General features: G+C 37.8%; 1 long non-coding RNA gene across 1 annotated transcript; it reads right to left on the minus strand.

Annotated features, from left to right (window-relative positions):
• Window positions 1-5,799: 5,799 nt before the first annotated feature.
• On the minus strand, window positions 5,800-13,531 carry LOC140508387 (uncharacterized). The gene is made up of 2 exons (XR_011968419.1): window positions 12,911-13,531; window positions 5,800-8,043 (listed from the first exon to the last, which is right to left on the minus strand). It is a non-coding gene; the product is annotated as an uncharacterized lncRNA (long non-coding RNA).
• Window positions 13,532-23,702: the final 10,171 nt, after the last annotated feature.

The raw sequence follows: 23,702 nt of genomic DNA on the forward strand, positions 1-23,702 counted from the left end.
TTCTTGCTGATATTTATGGTTTGACGTTGAAATGACTTTAAACTTTAAGGAATCTGATAAGAGGAAAAAACAAAGAAGCATGGAGAGATACCACTTATAATAAGGACATCACCATATTTCATAGATATTTTGGTGATGATTCCAGCTTTTTTCCTGTGGAAAGAGAAATCTTGCTGATCTTTGCTTTTGAATATGCTGCCTTAGAACAGTGTGTCCGTGGGTTCACAAGCACATCACACTCTATCTAATACACCTAAATGTCTCAATAAAGTCAACTTGTTTACTTCTTTTATGTGAAAGTGTTTTCAGTACTATTATGATGGTCATAATTATTTAAGTAATTTGAAAGAAAGACTTGGGCTAAGCTGTGTATGATGGGGTTATTCTTCAAAAAATAAAACTGAGTAGAGAGAAATAAAAAGGAATATTTATCTCACACAAATGAGGCAGGAAAGGAAGAATTGGTACCAGAAGAAGCAAGAGTAGGGGAGAGCAGATCAATTCAATCTGGTCCTGATATTTTTCCTCAGGAAAGTCTGTTATAAACAGTTCAATTTCTATTTCTGACGTAGGTTTGTTTAAATATTCTGTTTCCTCTTCTTTTAATCTTATAGTGTGGCTTATAGTTGCTTATAATGTTGCAAACATTCTTTCATTTCACTAAAATTGTTAAATTTATTGGCATATAATTGAGCAAAATAAATCCTTATAATTTCTTTGATTTCATCTTCATGAATTTACATTTACATTTCCTAAAAAACTATACTATGTATATATTTTTCTATTTTATTATGAATTTAAGGATTAAACATAAGACATTTAAAATAAGTTTATGTGCAAAACCGTTATCTTCTATTAGATTTCTAAGATTTCTAAGTTGTACATGAAATTCAAAACAACATTCTTCCTATTCCACTTATCTGCTTTCCCTAATCTGACTATCGTCGCAGTGGGCTTCATATTGCAAATTCTTTATATAAACATAGACAGACATACACATAAATAGATCGATTTACTTTGATGTATACTTATATAGTTGTGTTTTGATATAATCACGTTATTCTGTTTATTTCTTTTCAGTTTTTTTATTACACCCAATTTTCTTAATGTAATTGTAAAATTATATAAGAGGAGTGGCAAAACATGGTTCCTCTTGGGAAAGTTGGTGAAGATCTGCAGAAAAATTCCAAGAAGAAGCTTGGTTACTGTGAAACAGAAACACGTTTAGGCTAGGTTCACTGAAACCGCAATTTAAATATGGTGGTGTCACAATTAGAATCCTACAATATCTAGCAGCAGCAACAATAAAAGACCTCACGTTTTGGAAACTATACATCAAAGAGAAAAGAACTGGGGTTCTGGCACAAAATATCCTACCCAAAACTAAATGTAATCCTGAACGAGAAAAAAATGGATATTTAATGAATTGCCAGAGTTTCAGGACTTTGTCCAAAAAATACCCTGAATTTAATAGTAGATTTGACATACAAAAGGGACATATCAAAGATGATTTACAAGGTTCTCAATAAGGAGAGACACTTTACCTTTTACGTATGTCCAGGATTGTTATTAGTAATTGAGTAGTTCATAAGAAAGACTGGGATGGACCAGAGTATGATATGATTTTTAAAAGTAAAACTGTTTAAGAATAGTTAAAAAGAGTAATAATCTCATACAAATGAGATGTGAGGGGAAGAAATGGCACAGAGGAATTCGATGGGGGAGGAAAGCTATTAGTACTGGAAACCTACTTTGATTGGAATGAATTCAAGAGGGAACAATACACACACACACACACACACACACACAAACACAAACACACGGTTGATGACTTGCTCAGTCATATAGCTCGTAAGTTTCTGAAGTTGCATTTTAACTCATGTACTCCTGACTCAGGGTCCAGTGTTCTATCCACCATGCTACCTATATGTATAAGTTTACTTTAATGATGAAAAACATTAGAAATTGATAGAACGAAAATTAAAAGTATTTATAGCAATTGTACGATTTTCATTTATGAATTAATTATCATGACAGGAGGATAGAACCTAAATACAGTACTTCTCAGTAAATGATTATATATTGAATTATTTGGTCAAAGGAAATGCTGTTTTAAGATATACATTTCTTTGTTGACAGGCATGCTGGAAAATTATAAGCAGTGTTGTCTCATAAAGGAGCAAGAAGTAAAAGATAATGAAGTAGAAAGTAACAAGTAAAAGAAGTAAAAAGTTTTTAGTCTGTCAAAAGACCCAAATAAACATTGTTATACCAAGGTCATTTAAGGTGGAAGTTGGAAAGAGGACAAAAATTGGCAAACGATGACAGAGATTAGTAAATATTTTTACAAGCAATAATTTTTCCTCATCATCAATAGTGGAGGTTATTAACATATGCTTTTAGAAGAAGTGAAAATGCATCAAAGAAAAAATTGTCTACAAAATGGAGAAAACATTCAATATGAATGAAGTCTGTCAGGAGGCAGAATGTATTTGATGGGACTGAGAAGGCTATGAAGATACAAAAGTGAGAAGGGAGGGGGGATGGAATTTGTTATTAACCAAAGCAAAATCCTTGTTTGCTTCTTGTACATACATCCTGTGAGAGAGGCCATATCAAAGAGCATCAGTGAGAATATAAAAGGATGAAAGAAGCTAGAGGGGTATAGACTTGATGAAGACCAAATAAGGAAAAGTAAACAGTAGCTGCCAAAAAACTTGAAAATAGAGAAATGGAAAATTTGAAGATTAATCAAATTAATTAAATCAAAATAATTAAAGTGATAGATATGTGGGTAGAAGAGATTAGAGAAAGACATAGCATGCTGCTGCCAACCTTAAGGAATGGTGGTCGACTTTTTAAGGAAACTAAGAAAAGGACATTAACTGAGGCTGAAAAAAGTATAATAGACTAAACATTTTTTTTAAAAACTTAACTTTTAACATTCATTTTCACAAATTTTGGGTTACAAATTTTCTCCCCTTTTATCCCCCCCCCCCAAACACCAGGCATTCTAATTGCCCCTATGACCAATCTGCTCTCTCTTCTATCATCCCTCTCTGCCCTTGTTTCCATCTTCTCTTCTGTCCTGTAGGGCCAGATAGCTTTCTATACCCCTTTACCTGTATTTCTTATTTCCTAGTGGCAAGAACATTACTCGACAGTTGTTCCTAACACTTTGAGTTCCAACTTCTTTACCTCCCTCCCTCTCCACCCCTTCCCTTTGGAAGGCAAGCAATTCAATATAGTGTAGTTTTGCAAATGACTTCCATAATAGTTGTGTTGTATAAGAGTAACTATATTTCCCTCCATCCTATCCTGTCCCCCATTATTTCTACTCTCTTTTGATCCTATCCCTCCCCATGAGTGTCGACCTCAAATTGCACTATCCTCCCCATGCCCTCCCTTCTATCATCCCCCCCACCCTGCTTATCCCCTTATTCACAACTTTCCTGTATTGTAAGATAGGTTTTCATACCAAAATGAGTGTGCATTTTATTCTTTCCTTTAGTGGAATGTGATGAGAGTAGACTTCATGTTTTTCTCTCACCTCCCCTCTCACCTCCCACTAATGAATCTTTTGCTTGCCTCTTTTATGAGAGATAATTTGCCCCATTCAATTTCTCCCTTTCTCCTCCCAATATCTTTCTCTCTCACTGCTTGATTTCATTTTTTTTTTAAGATATGATCCCATCCTCTTCAATTCACTCTGTGCACTCTGTCTCTATGTATGTGTGCGTGTGTGCATGTGTGTGTGTGTAATCCCACCCAGTACCCAGATACTGAAATGTTTCAAGAGTTACAAATATTGTCTTTCCATGTAGGAATGTAAACAGTTCAACTTTAGTAAGTCCCTTATGACTTCTCCTTGCTGTTCACCTTTTCATGCTTCTCTTCATTCTTGTGTTTGGAAGTCAAATTTTCTTTTCAGCTCTGGTCTTTTCATCAAGAAAATCTGAAAATCCTCTATTTCGTTGAAAGACCAATTTTCCCCTGAAGTATTATACTCAGTTTTGCTGGGTAGGTGATTCTTGGTTTTAGTCCTAGTTCCTTTGACTTCTGGAATATCCTGTTCCATGCCCTTTGATCCCTTAATGTAGAAGCTGCTAGATCTTGTGTTATCCTGATTGTATTTCCACAATACTTGAATTGTTTCTTTCTAGCTGCTTGCAATATTTTCTCCTTGACCTGGGAACTCTGGAATTTGGCCACAATATTCCTAGGAGTTTCTCTTTTTGGATCTCTTTCATGCGGTGTTCTGTGGATTCCTTGAATCTTTATTTTGCCCTCTGGTTCTAGAATCTCAGGGCAGTTTTCCTTGATAATTTCATGAAAGATGATGTCTAGGCTCTTCTTTTGATCATGCCTTTCAGGTAGTCCCATAATTTTTAAATTGTCTCTCCTGGATTTATTTTCCAGGTCAGTTGTTTTTCCAATGAGATATTTCACATTATCTTCCATTTTTCCATTCTTCTGGCTTTGTTCTGTGATTTCTTGCTTTCTCATAAAGTCCTTAGCCTCCATCTGTGCCATTCTAATTTTGAAAGAACTATTTTCTTCAGTGAGCTTTTGAATCTCCTTTTCCATTTGGCTAATTCTGCTTTTGAAAGCATTCTTCTCCTCATTGGCTTTTTGAACCTCTTTTGCCAATTGAGTTAGGCTAGTTTTCAAGGTGTTATTTTCTTCAACATTTTTTTGGTTCTCCTTTAGCAGGGAGCTGATCTGCTGTTCATGCTTTGACTTCATGTCTCTCATTTCTCTTCCCAGCTTTTCCTCCACCTCTCTAACTTGATTTTCAAAATTCTTTTTGAGCTCTTCCATGGCCTGAGCCCATTGGGTGGGCTGGGACACAGAAGCCTTGATTTCTGTGTCTTTGCCTGATGGTAAGCATTGTTCTTCCTCATCAGAAAGGAAGGGAGGAAAGTAACCAAGAAAGTTCACCAAGAAAGTAACCTTCTATAGTCTTATTTCTTTTCCCTTTTCTGGGCATTTTCCCAGTCAGGTACTTGACCTCTGAATATTTTGCTCACACCCACCTTGCCTCCTGATCCTCCCAGCCAGCGTTTGGGGTCTGAGATTCAAATGCTGCTTCCAGCCTCATGGCTTTGGGTGGGGGCAGGGCTGCTATTCAGTGTGAGATTGTGTTCAGGTGCTGAGGTTGGGGCAGGGCCGCCTCTCAGGCTCAGTTCCCTCAGGGAGTTTATGCAGAGACCTTCAACAATGGATCCAGGCTCCTGCCTGCTTGGGGAGCCCCAGTCTGCCGCCGTCCCTCAGCTTCTGTCTCCCAAGGGGGCCCAAGCCATGGGGCACCCCACTCCCCTCTCGACCCGCCAAAGAGACTCTCTCACCGACCCCCGTCACCTGTGGGTGGAGGGACTTGTGCCACCGCTGGAGATCCTGTCCCTGAAGCCCGCTTGGATGTGTTCCTCTTGGTGCTGCGGCTGCAGCAGGGCTGTACTCAGCTCCCAGTCCCTGCGCCCAGTCCACAGCGCGAAGGACCTTTTGCGAGAGGTTTGTAGGTCTCTACGGAACAGAAATCTCCCTCGCTCCAATGTTCTGTGGCCTCTGGGTGCAGAATTCACCATGAGTTACTTCTTTGTAGTTGTTCTATGGGTTGTTGGTTTGGAGCTATGTGTATGTGCGTCTTTCTACTCTGCCATCTTGGCTCCACCCCGACTAAACGTTTTGAATGGGATTTATCGGGGCCATTCACCCTGAGCTGACAGGTTTATCTGACCAGCAGGGCCTGTCAACCCTGAAGGAGCTCTCTGTGAGTAACGATGAGGCGGGAGGCAAAGATGTAAGGCAACTCCATTTATTGAAACTAGCTCAGGCACTTATATAGTATCATGTACGCCTTAGTTACGTAAGCAGCACAAGGAAGATTAAACTAGTTCAAGCAAGTTTTGCTACTGCTTTCCAGCCACTTTTCAGGAAGTATCTGGTGGTGAACAGGGGTGGAACCCTTCCTCCCAGCGCCATCTTGTTCATGCCTTACCAATCTCCCCTCAGATTACCTGAGCCGTGATTGGTGTACACCGTCCAAGAGAGCTGAGGGTTGGCAATTCCCTTACAATTCCCCCGTTTTGTTCTGATACATCCTATCTTTCAGAATAAGAACACTTTGCTTACTGGAAAGTAGAGCATTATACAAACTATGCAATGCAAACTTAATACATATGGATATAATAATGCATCCTAAAAACTATACTATGAAGCCTATAATACTTGGCGCAAACCAATTTTTGACAGATCCCTAAGAAACAATATGCTTAAAGAAATCATTTATCTTTGCTGCTGTTTTTTCAGGTACAAAATCAGTATTTGCTTCTTCATCAATCTCTTGTGCTAATTTTGTCAATTGTTGAATTTCCAATGTAATATTGTCGGCAACTAACCCATGTAACTGCGTGCTTATTTCTTCCCATCGCATTTGAGACTCATATTTTTTCTTTGTTAGACAAAATGTATTATATCTGTAATCACACTGTAATTTTTGTTGCAGTTGTATCCTTGCAACTTCTTCTCCAATTACCTCAGTTGCCTTTTGTAAAGAATAAAGAGCCTTATAAAACTCATCTGTCTTTGCTTGTTGTTTAAATCCAGCTGATACATTTTTCAAAAGAGCATGTAATTCAGAAGCTTGAACTATTTCATTTTGGGTATTATAAATCGACATAGCCAATGAAGTAGACACCAAGATGACTTAAACTAATAAAGTAATTCCTAAAACTACACATGAAACACATCTTTTAACTCTAGTCATCAATTCATCCAATTGTTTGTCCAGTATATATTACTTCATCACTGGGTGTCTTATACCACCCTTTTGCCTTAACTGCTGTTAAAGCATAGTGTGGCCTTGTTAAAATGAATACTCTCCCATCAATCTTTGGCCCTATACATTCTTGCACAGAACAATTCTGACAAGTGAAATTGTAAATTCCTGTCCGATTTCTATATGTCTCCAATGTTGATCTATTGTCTCTATCCCAAAGAAATGCATATATATTCCCTAAACACACTCTCCCTGTCAGTACAATAACATTATTTTTGTCCTTTTTAGAAACTTCAGGCATTGCCTGTATAATCTGTCCTCCCATAGCCATTATAATTTTGTCTACCCCCTGAACCAGTCTCCCTATCAGAGGATACCCCTAGTGGATGATATACATTTGTCTAGGAAACTCTGGGGCAAATCTTGCATCTGGTGCATATGAAAGATTGTGACATGAATGCAACATTTCTGTGTAATTCTCAAATGTTAACTCTGTTTGTTGACATGTATGGGTATGACAATTCTCAAACTATAAAAAACCTGTATATAGATGCCATAAGGTTACATTTCTCTTTTTAAACAAATCACAGAATGGTCTATATCCCATACCCCAAGAAAGTCCTGTAAAGTCTGTATTTGACCAGGTAACCATTGTCCCTTTTATTCTCCAGGTGAACAAATAATAAGCATGTCGCCAATCTTTCTCATCTAAAGCATCTCTTCCATCCACTATGGTGGCACACCAAGGATACCTTTTTTTCCCCTTCACCTGTGTATAATTGAAACTTGACCCATTCCAGATCCCTGAAATACCTTTCTGTAGACAGAATGGAAAACCTGAAACTAACCCTGAAAAATTAAAACGTCTCTGAAGTATAGTCTCATTAATAGTCTTTGTCTCTGTGTCAACTCCATCATTTCCATACATGTGGGAAATGTTACCATGAAGAATGAATTTTGGCATTGCCTCACTCCATGACATCACTCTAAACAATGGTGGTTCCATGACAAACGCTCATCTCAGTTGTTCCGTCTGTCTGGAGTCCTTCTCCTGTGTTTGAAGAGGGGGCGCAGCATGGTTGCATAGTAGGAGTGTTGTGAGAAAGATCAGGAGCACCATTATGTTGTAGATGGCTAAAAACCTGACAAAGTTTCTGTACCTTTCTTTGTTGTCTCTGTCGTGCCCCCTGTGACTTCTTCGTCATGATTGCTGTCTTCCAACACTCAGATACATTTCACTGGAACCCACACCTCTTTGTTGTCATCTGTAAAACACAAACATATCCTTTTCGCCAAGTTAATACTATATGAGGACCAAACCATTGTTTATTCTCATCATGCCACATCACCTTACGGGCTTTGGCATTCAATGCATTTGCTGAAACTGACTCGGTCTTAATAGACTCAGTCTCTGTAGGAGATGTTAAAAATTTCATAGCGGCTGATAAGCCATCATCATCAAATTTCAAATAATTTAATGTGTAAACAGCCAATTGTAATTTGTCATCAACTCCTGGTCCAGCTCCCCCTTTTTGTTTTTGCAAATAAGTTTTCAAGAAGTGATTCACCCACTTTACTATAGTAGGATTATGGGGGATTCCAGTAACATGTGATATAGAGAATTCTGCCATGAACTGTTGAATGGCTTTGCTAGTATAAGCTGGACCATTGTGTGTTTTAAAGCTTCTCGGCACACCATGATGGGCAAAGCAATGTAAGAGGTGTGCTCTGACATCCTTGACAGCCTCTCCACACCTCACTGACATCCTTCCACAACACCTATTGTTGCAGGGGTGCAATCTGCTTTTTACTAATAATTCTGATATCATTACAGCCAAAAATGAAAAGAATGTTTGTGAAGGAGTAAGGTTGTCATAATCTAAGGTTAAGTTGTTCATTGTATATACGGCCTGTGCCAATTTTTCCTGAGGGGACCTACCAGGCATTCGCCTTTTTGTTTTTGAAAGAACAGGTTGAGAGTTTTATTCTTCCTATATACTATTGCCTGACTCATAGAGTTACATGGTATTCCTGAAATATGAATGATTTATGAAAAGAAGTGCAATATTAGAACTGGGGCCCAAGTACAGGCACTCAAGCACCCCACCCTGTCCCCCTATAAACAGATGGGACCCAACATATTTTGGGATAAGGGATGAAGATCTCGACTTCTGAAATTGCTTCCTGCTGAGATTGGACGTAGAGCTGACCCTGCCTCACAGGGTCCCAACACTGGAGGGGTTGGGTCTTTAACCAATATGAGGAACTTGATGATTCAGAGGATGATGGGTGATAGTCTTGGACAAAGAAACCTAGAAGACACAAATCTGGCACAGAGATTAAACAAACAAGAATCAAAAAGGAGTAAGAATAAAATAACTAGAAGTGAGGTGGGTGTGAGAATACTGTCAGACATCCTCACACTCTCTTGACATACTTAGTAACTATCTAGGATAAGAGGGGCGTGGATGATTCACATTTGTCTCCAGCCTCCTTATCTGCTTTCTATATATTTTGATCAAGCTTGTATTTAGCTTTCCAAATCTCTAGAACTGATCATTTAGACTGCTTCATATTGCTTTATATTTCTACCATAGACAAGATAATGCATAAGTTATTGCTGTTAACTAGCATAGCTGTATTATCTTAAACAAAAGAGATTTCTAAGTTGAATCTCACAACTGAATAGATGATCATCGTTGTTTCTTCTGCTTGTTTATCTTTTTCTGATTATATTCACTCTGGAAGAAAAAACTTTAGAAATTAAGTTGTTAATAAGTTCACACATTAATATTAACTTTTGCTTATTAAAACAACAAGATCTGTTCTGTTTTATAGATCATTGCATATTAAATAGCAATACATTATCTTGAAAATGAAAATTTTAATAGGCTTTAGCTTTATTTTGAAAAATATTTCTTCAAAAAATATTCCTTGTTCTTTTTTTATTTTTAGCAGTTGAAATTTTATCACAATGTTAAGAGAGTTACTAAACCTTTTTTAAAAAGAAAATTAGGTGAAACCTTTTAAAATGATAGTTGTCTTTTCACTTTGAAGCAAAAATAAACTTTTCAAAATTAAAATTTATTAAAACTTAGTTGGTATAAAAATGTTCTAAGGAATATAAATTCCCAAAGTATTATAACAAACCAAATTATTAGGTATTCCAGAATTCCTAGATATCATAAAATGTTTTAATAAAAGTGCATAATAGAATCTCACATTGGTAACGGTAAGAGACTGATTACAAAAAAAAAATTACTGCTTTAAACAATAGGGACATCTTAAGGTGAGTCTTAAGTCATTTACATAAATGTCTGAACATGTTCCAGTTTCAGATAAAAATATTAAGTTTTCCAGTAAGATTACACAAAAGGGCTCACATGTTATACTGACTACTTGTAATTGATCATAGAAGATTGCTATAAAAGGAAAAAATAGGGACATGTGATATAGCAAATATGATAGGATAAAACATCTTTGACTGTGTTTGAATTCAGATAGGAGTGAAATTTTCCAATCATGCAGTATCTGTATTATAGTCAGACTCAGGAATAGTCAGGTGGGAAACATTCCTTTATAAAAGGACACAATGGGGAAACTGACCAGGAGGATCCCATCCTAGATTGAGTCTAGAATTGTCCCCTCAGTGTTTCCTCTCCAGATACAAATTTCACCTGATAACAGTACAGGATGTAGGATCACAGTCCCTCTGAGTAACTTGTGGCATATTCTTTCAGATACTGATCTAATGCAGACAACTATACCCAAATTCACACTTAAACAAAAATATTTATGGTCCCAAATGCTTTTACCTTAAACAGCAAATTTCACTAATCACAACTTAAAGCCAAATACAGTTAGTTGTATTCCCATGGAGTTGCAATAAGCAATGAAGATTAACAGGACTCACATACATAAGAGATTTCATTTAAGATCCTTCCTTCTCAAATTTAAAACTTGTCCTGATATAAAAGTCAATTATTAAAATCTTTTCTATCTATTACAACTATTCAGCAAGTCACATTCATTGTTTATGAATTATATAAGCCAAACAAATTTTTTTCTTGGGACTGATGACCTTGTCCACATGAAAGAGGCCTTGGCAGTTTTACAAAATAGAAGGAATTGGCATGAATCCCATGCTTGCTAAACCCCAAACATACTGTCTGGACTGTTCTGAATGGGCAGAACCAGTCTAAATAAAATTTTTACTCCATTCTTTTCTGTCTATACACAGTAATCAATTAACAATATTAGGTTTAGCATTAAAACAGCAACTTCAAAAACTTAATTAACAATCTTACAACTTTTATAAATGATAAACAAATAATTTTAGCTGCAATTTCCTTAACAGGCAAAGGTGAAAATACCTGGTTTTCTAAATGGCAATTACAAAACATTATAAGATAAGGTTAGTAGGACTGATAAAATTTTTAAGTAACATAAATGGCTACACACAATTTTTCCAACATCTTTTAGTTTCAACAAGATTCAGATTACAAATTGCTTTCTCTAACACCATTTCTGGATTACAGAGTAAAATAAAAATCACAATGGTTCTAATTTTTACTCAAGAAAATTTCATGTCTATGTCTACTCCTTAAAAATGTGTTTGAAAGAGAAAGCTGTAAAACTGCAAGTGGAAGTGAGGGAGACTCTGGAACAAAGTCCAGTGGCGCCTAGCCTCCTCCTTTCCACTTGGGAGTTCACAGCGTTATCTCTGAGGTGTCTTTTTTCATTTTTAATTTTATGCATGTTCTCAATTTGCCTTAATGCCAAATAATGCAATAAATTCTGACCTGTCTTAAACATCCAATTAGGAGTGACATGTTTCACTTAAAATATGACCAGAATAATTACCTTTTAGCTGTATCCCATACACAAAAAACTTTTCTCTTTTAGGTGAGGAGTGAGATAATTAAAATGCTATTCAATCTGCCTTTGTGATAGGAGGGGAAAAACTTCCCCAATTTCTTCTTGTCTTTCTCTCCACCTTCACAACCTAGCAAGGGTTAGAAGGTAAAGAGAAAGAGAGAATTTTACCAACTACTTAACAATAAATTACAAAACTTTTATGCTTTCCTTAAACTTCATACCCATGTTGTACTCCCAGTGGGCTTTGATTAAAGCTCCTTTAGAACTTCACATATTGCCTTGTATTTCTTATGTAAAACTGCATTTAGCAGTCATACAAACTAAATAATATAAGATTAGTTCCTCTCTTTCTCTCTCCCATTCTCCTCCCTGATGCTGCAGCCATCAGAGAGAAGGGATGAGGGGGAGGGAAAGAGATAACATTCTGAATTCCAGCTACAATGGAGCTGGCCATAATAACTCATAAACACACACACACAGAACATGTTAAGACTGAACACATATACAGACAATAAAAAAATTCAAAAACTGAGAAAAGATTGTCAGAAATCCTCTGCACAAATTAGACCTATGGCTTGGTTTCTTTTACTTAGTTCCAAACGTACTTTGTGAGATTCAAATTTCCACACTAAGTAATCTCCTTCAAGAGTAATTTTAAACCTGTTGGCTCCATATATTCAGCATGAGAGTCTGTAATGTCCTCCTTAAATGACACATTCTTTCTAAACTCTAATTGCTTCAGTTTTTGGCTTATCTTTAGAAGCTGTCTCCAAATTATTAATTTTTTCTTTTTCTTTCCACTCTGATAGCTCCTTCTGCAAATCAGGATACATTCTTTCTGGGCTATGCTCTCTTGAGCTCTCTGAAGAGCCTGAAGGAGTGGTCTGTGTTGAGGTGGAAAATTGTCTGACTTTATCACAACCTCCCTCTTCTGCTTGAAAAGAATATTTTACAATATTATATAGATAAAAAGTATGTGGTGATATAACTCCAAGACTTTCCTGGTCATAAGCAGTTAACTGTTCTCCCACTATCTGCCAAGTATGTGTAGATAATGGAGGTCTCTCCTCCACCCAGGGACTGACTTCTTGGACTTGTTCTAAGAATTTTCTAATTACTTTTAACTGCACTGTAACTCCCTGGCTCTTAGCTTTCTTATCTAGCTTTTCTGCCGATGTTGTTAACCTCATTATGCTAAAAAACCTAGCTCCCTACCTATATATATTTGTATATACATATAAGCAGGTTACTCACAGTCTCAAATTCTTTTTTCTTCCTTTGTCTCTCCAACAGCTGAAGTGCGCGTCGTCCCACCCTTGTTGTGAGGCACCGTCCGAGGAATGCGGGCTATGTCTTTTCTTGAGCTACGAGGTCACGCTTTTGCCCCCACACTGTCCGCTCCTGTTGTTATCTTGAGACCCTCAAGTCTTCTGTCTTTCGAGTCTCTGATAACCTATGACTGTTACCAACTACTTTCCACCTCCTACGGTCGCTGAGAGTTCTTATCTGCCGCCCTGAGTTTGGGCGCCACTTGAACGGGATTTATCGGGGCTGTTCACTCTGAGCCGACAGGTTTATCTGACCAGCAGGGACTGTTTACCCTGAAGGAGCTCACTGTGAGTAATGATGAGGCGGGAGGCAAAGATGTAAGGCAACTCCGTTTATTCAAACTAGCTCAGGCACTTACATAGTATCATGTACGCCTTAGTTACGTAAGCAGCACAAGGAAGATTAAACTAGTTCAAGCAAGTTTTGCTACTGCTTTCCAGCCACTTTTCAGGAAGTATCTGGTGGTGAACAGGGGTGGAACCCTTCCTCCCAGCGCCATCTTGTTCATGCCTTACCAATCTTCCTTCAGATTACCTGAGCCGTGATTGGTGTACGCCATCCAAGAGAGCTGAGGGTTGGCAATTCCCTTACAATGTTTTAGTCTATTATTTCTATCAGAAGTCAAATGACTGACACATAGATTACAAAAGAAAAACAGACTGGCATTCCCAATGAAAATCAGTATGGAATGTGAATGTAATTGTGCTGTGACAAATACAGGAAGCAATACAAGGATATTATTAAAGTTTCTTTGAAATCTTTATAATTTATTGTGAGACAGGGGAGTCATTGTCAGAAGACCTTCCAGCATGATATGCCTGCAACAAAGTAGAATTGGAGAATCTCAAAAGAAACATGACACAAGCAAAATTAGACACATCTCCTCTCCAAATGTTCATATGGACTTTCTGTGTCTGTCTTCTACTGAAACACTTTGAGCTGTGAGGTTACACATACCTCCTAAGGGTATAGGCTGTCACTAGATCCATAAGCCAAATCACTCTCCACCTGTTAAAGGAATGAATACCTATTAAACATACCTAGGTTCCTCCTTAGTTTCATCAGTTGGAGTCACTGACTAGATTTCCACAGGTGTCTCTGCAACTTGCAACTGTAGAATGCAACTGGTCTAGTCCCAAGGGATCATCATCGAACCATTTTACTTTCCAGACAAGGACTCCTAACTCCTAATCCTTAGAAAAACTTCAAGGGATTAGAAGAATGTGTGGGGTTTTTACTGAGAGTTCCCAGAGGTAGGAAAAGCTCTCAAAATAGATCTGGTATCTTTTGAATGGGAGAGTCCCAAAACAAAGAGAAAAAATTATCTCATATAGAGACAATGTTGCCACTGCCAGTTTGCATATGGTAAAGGAAGCATTGGATGGAAGCATGGGAATTTGCATATTTCCTTTTACAAATTGGGAAGCAAGGCATATATGCTCAAAGTCTGTAGATAGATTAGTTCCCTCCTCTGGAATTCTGGGTAGGTTTTTAATTTAATTACTGTTGGGCATCTGAATGAAATTGGCTCATCTATGGTGTCATGGCTCTCCAACAAGCTGCTATATTTGGGAGTTTCTTTACCAACCTTGTAATGTTTTCTTCTGTTTCAGACAGAGCAAGCTATTAGAAAACTAGGAGAGAAACTAAAGCAAATAGGTCTGCTCCTTTGAAACAAGGAATGGGAACCCCCCCCCCAGGATTGGAGCAGCATCTCCTCCTCTTAGAAACTGAACAACACTTTCTCCAGTTAGGAAAATCGTTGAGGAACTTAGACCAGAATTATACTCATAATTTCCTAGTAAACCAAAAACCAATACCTGGGTAACTGACTCCTAGCTGTAGAAAGGGATCCACATTAAGGATCCACATGTTTTGGAACTTCCCAGAGGCTTCTGGAATTTTTAGTGTGAGTGGTCTTTATTATTGTTATTATTTTATTTGTTTTCAATGTTCTACAATCACTTCCACATAACCTAGATATTTCCCCCACCCTCCACCTCCTTGCCCCCTCCCTCCCCCCTCCCTTCCTAAGATGGCATAAAATTTTTATAGGTTCTATACACACATTCTAATTAAATACATTTTCATCTTAGTCATGTTGCGTAGAAGAATTAAAATGAATGGGAGAAATCATAAAACATATCAAAACGTTATACAAAAGAAAATGATCTGCTGTATTCTGTGATTGAATTCTATTCTTTCTATGGGTGTGAAAGGCATGTTACCTTAAGAAACCATTGGGAATTTTTTAAGTCCTTGCATTGCAATGAAGTTCTAAATCTACCAGAAAAAATCCTTGGACACCGTGGTTATTGCTGTGCATAAAGTTCTCTTGATTCTGTTCCTTTCCCTCAGCATCAGATCACGTAAGTCTTTCCATGCCTCTCTGTAGTCTTCCTGTTCATCATTTCTTACAGCAGAGTAGTATTCCATTACACTCATATATCACAGTTTATTTCATCATTCTGCTATTGATGGCATCCCCTTGACTTCCAGTTTTTGGCCACCACAAAGAGTGCTGCTATGAGTATTTTGTGCATGTGGGAGCCTTTCCCATTTTTATGATCTCTTGGAGATGCAGTCCTAGAAACTATTGCTGGTTCAAAGAGTGTGCATATTTCTGTAGTCCTTTGGGCATAATTCCAAATTGCTCTCTAGAATGGCTGGATCAGCTCACAGCTCCACCAACAATGAATTAGTGTTCCAACTTTCCCACATCTTCTTCAACATTTATCATCATCCTGTTTTGTCATGTTAGTCAATCTGATGGGTGTGATGTAGTATCTCAGAGCTGTTTTGATTTGCATCTCTCTAATCAGTAATGATTTAGAGTATTTTTTCATATAATTATAGATTGCTTTGATTTTTTCCTCTGAAAACTTCCTGTTCATATCCTTTCACCATTTATCAATTCCCATTTATCAATTGAGGAATGACTTGTATTCTTGTACACGACTTATTTTCCAGGTTCCAGGAGCCAAGATGGTGAAGTCATCAGTCACTGTTATCTCCCTCCTCTTATTGACCTTGACCAACCCAGAGATCAGAGATTATCTTCCCAGGAAAAAACCATGGAAAAATGGGAGCAGCAAAAGGGGTAAACAGACTTTAGGTCTGAGAGGCTAGAAAGATCCCTAAGGAGGGTTCCTCTTGCTGTGGTCAAATGCTACCAGTGCAGAATCAGAGCTGTCCCAGACAGTCCCACCTTAACAAACTGGGAGAAGGTCCTGAACCCCAGGGGAGTAAAGCCAGCAACTGCCAACACCAGGACCCAGGCGTGCCTCAGAATCCCAGTGGAATCAGGAAGACACCAGTGCAAAAAGCTGAGTTTGCCTATGCTCTAGGTCAGTAGCGGAGCATCTGGCATCCAGACCCCCCCTCCCCCACAATTAATGAGCTACCTTCAGGGTAACTGCTTGGAAACCCGAAAAGACCTAACTGGACTTCGCTTTCAAACACCAGCCAGCTCAGCACCAGGTAAGCTGCAGCATTTAATTTCCTGCTGAAAGAACAACATACAATGCCTCAAGTTTTAGGCATGAGAATAGTGTGAGTGATCTTAGAGAAATTTCAGAGTTCTAAGGAAAAAGATTCCTCAAAGTAGATATCCAGGAGGGAATATGGGATGAAACATTAGCTTATCTATAGGATCACTCTCAGAAAAAAATTTATTTGGCAAAAGGAAAAATTCCTTTTTGATCTGAACATCATGGGAGCAAGGCAAACTGTCCATCGAGTTAAGGATGACAAAGGAGAATGCCATCACACTATGCAAAATATGGTAAGAAAATTCCAGAAACACAGGTGATTTGCTTTGGCAAATATGTGCAGTTTTTGGTTATCCTACCATCTGAAAATTATTAAGGCTATTTCTTGAACTTCACACAGGTCAAATAGACTGGTATTACAGGGAAATTCATTAAGAGGCAAGCCACCCATCTTCACAAATGTGTCAAAGTTATTTTTGGGGGAAGATTTTACTAAAAACACATGTATTCCTATGTGTATCTTAAAACTGTACAAACTAGATTCTTTAGTTAAAATTTTCAAAGAGAAAACAAAATCCACAGAGAAGAGAGTAAGGATGGGGGGGGGGGAATTGGTAACATCTGTAAGCAGGTCAGCTTGGCAGCTATAAATTCTCATTTGTTTTCACATTAGGAAAAGTAAGAACAGACATAGAAGTATAAAGCATGTCTGCTGCTCTTTAAAGGTCTGTTTTGTAACTACCTGAAGTTTTACTGATGCACAGCAATCTGTGTTTTGGGCAAGCCCACACCCAGCAAATGCTTTATCTAGGTGTTTTCTTTTGGCTTGTTCAACCACTACAAACAGGCTGAAAAATTAAACATTCAAAAAGTAACAAGAAAAGACACATTTTTCCTTTCTCTCTCTTTCCAACATTGGTCATGTTGGACTTTGCTGAGATCAAATACAGATACAGAGATTCATTAAGACATAAAATCTCATTAGAAATCAATGTGGTGAAAAAGAATAAATAATTTTTCTACTGAAAACTTTCTAAATTTTGATGGTTTCATCAAGCAATTTTTAAGATTTAAATTGATTTATTTTTAGTTTTCAACATTCATTCCCACAAGATTTGAGTTTCAAATTATCTCCTCATCTTTCCCCTCCCCCACCCAGATACAGCATGCATTCTGATTACCCTTTCCCCCAGTTTGCCCTCCCTTTTATCATTCCCCTCTCTTATACTCTTCCCCTTTACTTTCTTGGAGAACAAGATAGATTTATATACCTCAATGCCTGTATATTTTATTTCCTAGTTGCCATGTAAAAACAATTTTTAAACATTTGTTGTTGATACTTTGAGTTCTAAATTCTCTCTTCATCCCTCCCCAATCACACTCATTGAGAAGGCAAGCATTTCAATAAAGGTTATAAATGTGTAATTATGTAAAACACCTCCATAATAGTTGTGTTGTGAAAGACTATATTTCCTTTCATCCTATCCTGCCCCCCAATTATTCTATTTTCTCCTTTGACCCTGTTCCTTTTCCAAAGTGTTTGCTTCTGACTAGCCCTCCCCAAATCTGCCCTCTCTTCTGTCATCCTCCCAACTCCTATCCCCCTCCCCAGTACTTTCCTGTAGGATAAGGTACCCAATTGAGTGTGTATATTATTTCCACCTTAAGCCAAATCCGATGAGAGTAAGATTCACTCTTTCCCTCACCTCCTCCCTCTTTCTCTCCATTGTGAAACTCTTTTTTGCCACTTTTATGTGGGATAATTTACCGTCTTCTATCTCTCCCTTTCTCCTTCTCCCAATATATTCCTCTCACCCCTCAATTTTAGTTTTTAGATACCATCCTTTCATATTTAACCTTCTCTCTCTCTCACTCTGTCTCTCTCTCTCTCTCAGCAATCAGTGGATTCTTTCCATTTCTATTTTACCCTCTGGTTCTCAAATATCAGAATAGGTTTCTTTGATAATTTATTGAAAAATGAAGTCTAATGTCTTTTTTTGATCATGACTTTCAAGTAGTCCAATTATTTTAAAATTATCTCTCCTGGATCTACTTTCCAGTTCAGTGGTTTTTCCAACGAGATATTTCACATTAACTTCTGTTTTTTTATTCTTTTGGTTCTGTTTTTATAATTTCTTGATATCTCATAAAGTCATTGTCTTCCATTTGCTCCATTTCAATTTTGAAGGGATCATTTTCTTCAGTGAGATTTTGGACCTCTTTTTCCATTTGACCAATTCTGCTTTTTTAAGGCATTCTTCTCCTCATTGATTTTTTTGGTCCTCTTTTGCCATTTGAGTTAGTCTATTCTTAAAGGTGTTATTTTCTTCAGTAATTTTTTGGGTCCCCTTTACTAAGCTGTTGACTTATTTTTCATAATTTTCTTGCATTCCATTCATTTCTCTTCCCAATTTTTAGTCCACCTCTCTTGCTTGCTCTTCAAAATCCTTTTTGAGCTCTTCCATGGCCTGATACAATTGCATACTTATTTTGGAGGGTTTGGATGCAGAAATCTTGACTTTTATGTCTTCCTCTGATGTATGCATTGTTCTTCTTCATCTGAAAGGATGGAAGAAAATACCTGTTACCAAGAGAGTAACCTTCTATAGTTTTATTTTCCCTACTTTGGGGTATTTTGCCAGCCTGTTACTTGACTTTAGAGTTCTTTGTCAGGTGGAGGATATACTCCAAGGATCTGTAATTTCTCAGTTCCTCCAAAGTGGCATAATCAAGGGAGAGGAGTTCATTCCTCTCTTGGCCTGCACTCTGGTCTGGGAGATACTGCAAGCTTTTCTGCCCCATATCTGCAAGTAGAATTCCCTCTCTCCAACCACCTCCAGCTTTTCCCTGCCAGTGCTCCTCCTCAGCCCAGGACTGCCACTCAGGACTGACATCCAGATCATCTCCTTGATTTCCCCAAGGTTTTTAGGTTGAGAGAAAAACAGCTTACCTGGAAAATAGGTCCAGGAGAGAAATTCTAAGCATTATTGGTCTATAAAAAAGCCATAATTGAAAAAAGAACCTGGACAACATCATCCCAGAAATCATCAAGGAAAATTGCTCAGAAGTCCTAGACCCAGAGGGCAAAATAGTCATCAAACGAATCCACCACTCACCTACTGGAAAGGACCCCAAACTCAAAACACCAAGAAATATCGTTTCCAAATTCCAGAACTATCAAGCTAAGGAGAATAAACTGAAAGCATCCAGAAAGAAACAATTCAAATATCGAGGAGCTGCAGTCAGGATCACACAGGACTTTGTAGAATCTACAATAAAAGAGTGAAGGAATAGGAATAAGGTATTCCATAAGTAAAAGGAGCTGGGACTACAACCAAAGATTAATTCCCCAGCAAAATGGAGCATAAAATTTCAAGCAAGGAGATGGACATTCAGTGAAATAAGGGATTTCTGAACCTTCCTGATGAAAAGGCCAGAACTCAAGAGAAAATTTGATCTTCAAACACAGGTCTCAAGAGAGGCATAAAAATGTAAACAGGGGGAAAAATTTATTACCAAATATGGGCAAACTGTTTTCATCCATATAAGGGACGATGATATTTATTAATCTTGAGAATTGTACACTTATTATGAAGTGTAAAAGGGTCTTACATGATTTTCAAAATGCTTTTCGAGCTCTTCCATGGTTTGAACCCAATTCATATTTTTCTTGGAGACTTTGGATATAGAAACATTCAGTTTATTTTCTTCTTCTGGATGTATGTTTCAATCTTCCTTGTCACCAAAGTAATCTTCTATAATTGATTTTTTTCTCCACTTTTGCTCATTTTCCCAGCCAATTACTTGAATTTTAATACTGTATTAAGGTAGGTCTCTGTTTCCAGTGTGGAAGGTGTACTCTCCCAACTTTTAGGAATTGTGTGCAGCTGTTTTCAGAGATATTTCTAAGGACCTTTTACTTTTCAGTTCTTCCAAGGTGGTATGATCAAAGGAGAGGTGATTACTCCTCTCCTGCTTTGTGCTCTTGCCTGTCTATCACCACAAGCACTCCCTTCTGCCTTGCAACTGTGAGGAGGATACCCTCTCCAATGCTGCCCCAAATTCTGCCACATCTTGCTCCTCCTCACCCAAGGACTGCCCATCAGGATTATGACCCAGATCCAAATATGCAAAAGCAAGAGAAATCTGCCTCAGCAACAGGAAAGGAATTCCTACAATTCCCCTCTAATTAGCCACTCAAACTTTCCACTCCCTGTAGGTCCTACACTCTGGAAGCAGCCACTGCCATTGCAGTTGCCACTGCTTTCCTGAACCTGGGACTGGACCATGCTCCTCTCTCACACAGGTGGAACATATTTTTCCTACTGAAGTTCTAAATTCTCTTTGATATTTGTGGATTGAGAAGTCTAGAAACCAGCACAACTGCTGTGATTCAGTCCCCTGAGGCCTGGTCCCACCCAGTCTATGCAGGCATACCACAAGTTGGAGTGTATTCTTCTCTCAGACTGGTGCAATAGACCTTTGCTGTTGACCTCTCAGGATGTCTTGGACTGGAAATTTGTTTCACTGTCATTTCTTGGGTTCTTCTGCTCTATAATTTATTTAAAATCATTTTACAGGTATTTGGAGGGGATTGGAGTAGAGCTCAAGCAAGTCCCCCCTTTTTGGCTCCATCCCATCTTGTCTCCACCCCAACAACTATTTCATAAAGAGATATTTTGCTTATTCAAATTTCTTCATCATTGTTTTAACAGTTGTTACACTACTTGTAACTTCGGGTTAAATAAAGAGAGGAAAAATCAATTGTTAGTCATGTTTTATGCTACGTATCTGCCAGGCAGGAGGTTAGCCTGGGGACACAAATGTAAAAATGAACTAGTTCTTTTGCTCCAGATTCCATTCTAAAGAAAAGGTGAGAGATTTTTAATAGACAGAATGAAATTTGAGAGGTATTTGGACTTAATAACTTGTTAGGCCTCAGTCTGGTAAGGTGCAGGTAGTTTTGAGCTATTAAGATGAGGATCTATGAAGGTTGTGGATAGGGTATCAACCTTTAAATGTAAACGAGCCAAAGGAGATAAGCAATAAGTCATGATACATTGTTTGAATAAAAATATATGGTAATAGACAGCACTTAAAGTACTCCAAAAGATAAATTTTACTTGTTTCTCAAAGTGGTTTTATTTTAGCTAAATAATTCTTCTGTAGAGTACTTGATCAGTGTCCTTAAGGGTTCAAAATAGAAGGGTGAAGAGACAGCAAGAATGGAGGATGGGGATGGAAGCTTTAGGACTTCACATTAAGTGAAATTTCCTTGCCCCAAAGGTGAGTACACATGTTAGCAGCTAATTAAACATAAGGAACCTTGGGCTTGAAAGGATGGGTTGATACACATCCATTTGTGGAAAACACCTAATTGCTTGCCATCATTTCTTTCATTAGCCACAAAGGTGACTTTTGACTTGGAGCACACCATGAGTATTGAAGAAAGTTATAACAGTTGGTTATAACTTTCTCTTCTTTTGGAGCCATGACTAGGGTGTGTGTGTACGGAGAGATAAGTGCAAGCAATAAGACCCAAGGTGACATGGCTTGGTGCTGGGGTTCCAGGAAGACCATAGAGCATGCTATCCATTTCCTCATCTTGCCTTCTAGGCTTCTTTCTTATTCTTGCCCCAATCATACCAGGCAAATTCTTCTATGAATTCTTTGTGAATGATATGTCTAACGAGCGTGGGACCAGTCATTCTGTATCAGCATTGGGCAAGACAAGATACCCTTTTGACTACAGATTTGACATTGTTGTTCGGCAGTTTCTCCATCTCAGCTGAATGGATATCTTGTCGTGAATTATATAAAGAGGAGGTCTGTGCTTCAGGAAAGGGTTTTTTGAAGACCTTATACTGTGTAACATTTTTAATATTAATTAATATCCACATGAATGTAAATGAGCATTAAAATCTGAGTAATTTAATAACTTGAGCAAAGATGTAGATTATAAATTTATCAACTCATATGTTGATAGTGAGGTAGAAGGATTCAATGTACTGTGTAGCTGATAGTTCAGAATTGAGAATCAAAAAGTTTGAGTTGGAATTCTAGCTTTGTGATGTGGCTTTGGAATCTTGAACCAGTTATTTAACATTTCATTTCTTATCTACAAAATTAAGTTGGACTAGATGACCTAATGAAGTTCTGTTCAGTATTTTTTTAAATTTAGTGTGGAGGATAGAGTCAGTGATGACATCTCCCTTTCCAATAAAGAGATTAGTAGGAGTTGCTATAAAAAACCCAAGCCTAGAGACTTTAGAAACTTTCAGGAACTAGGAGAGTGTATGTCAGGGTCTGAAGACATAGTCCTTGGGCCTAAATCCTGAAGCTTAGTACATACTACCTGTATGGATTTGGAATTTTCCCACGAAAAACATAAAAGGTACTTGGGATTCTTCGTAACTCATTATAATTCCATGTTTACTAACAGACTATTATTCATATATCTATATATATTTTCCCATGTACAAATACAACTCAAGTAAGCAAACATTTATTAACCAGCAACAGTATACACTGGAGCGTGCTAGGTGTTGGAGATACAAAGTCAAACCAATCCCTTTTTTCAAGGAACTTACATTCACCTAGCAGAAAACAACATGTACATAGACAACTGCAAACCCTCTACAATAGATGTTTGACCAGAAGAGGACATCAAGGAGGAAAGCATTTTAGTCATCCACAAATGTTTAAAAGGGCACAAGGAAAAAGAATTAAGACTTAATCAATTTGGCCCAGAGGGAATAACAAGAGCCACTGATGGAAGGTACAGAGTTGCAAAATTAGGCCTGTGGTTAAGGATAAACTTTGTATATCTATGTATAAACAACACCAAAAACCAATGGAATGCCTTGGAATAGATCAGGGTCTTAATTCAGGATCATAGCTGCAGACCTGAAAGGGCCCTCAGAGAATTTCTATGCCAATCTAATTTTTAATGATTATGATATATAGATCAAGGGATGTTAAGGGAGTTGTTCAAGTCAAGAGAAAGTTAGCAATACAAATGGGAATTTAATGCAGTCCTCTAATTTCAAGGTCAGTGCTCCTCCTACTTTACTTCATTACATTAGGTTGTATGCTCCATGACAATTTCTTAGAGAAAGTTTTCATATTGCATGGTTTTCAGGTAGACCAATAATTTTTAAATTATCTCTCCTGAATCTATTTCCCAGGTCAGTTGTTTTTCCAATGAGATATTTCACATTGTCTCC

Source organism: Notamacropus eugenii, chromosome 5 (genome assembly GCF_028372415.1).
Source record: "Notamacropus eugenii isolate mMacEug1 chromosome 5, mMacEug1.pri_v2, whole genome shotgun sequence".
In the NCBI taxonomy this organism is placed as follows: Eukaryota; Metazoa; Chordata; class Mammalia; order Diprotodontia; family Macropodidae; genus Notamacropus; species Notamacropus eugenii.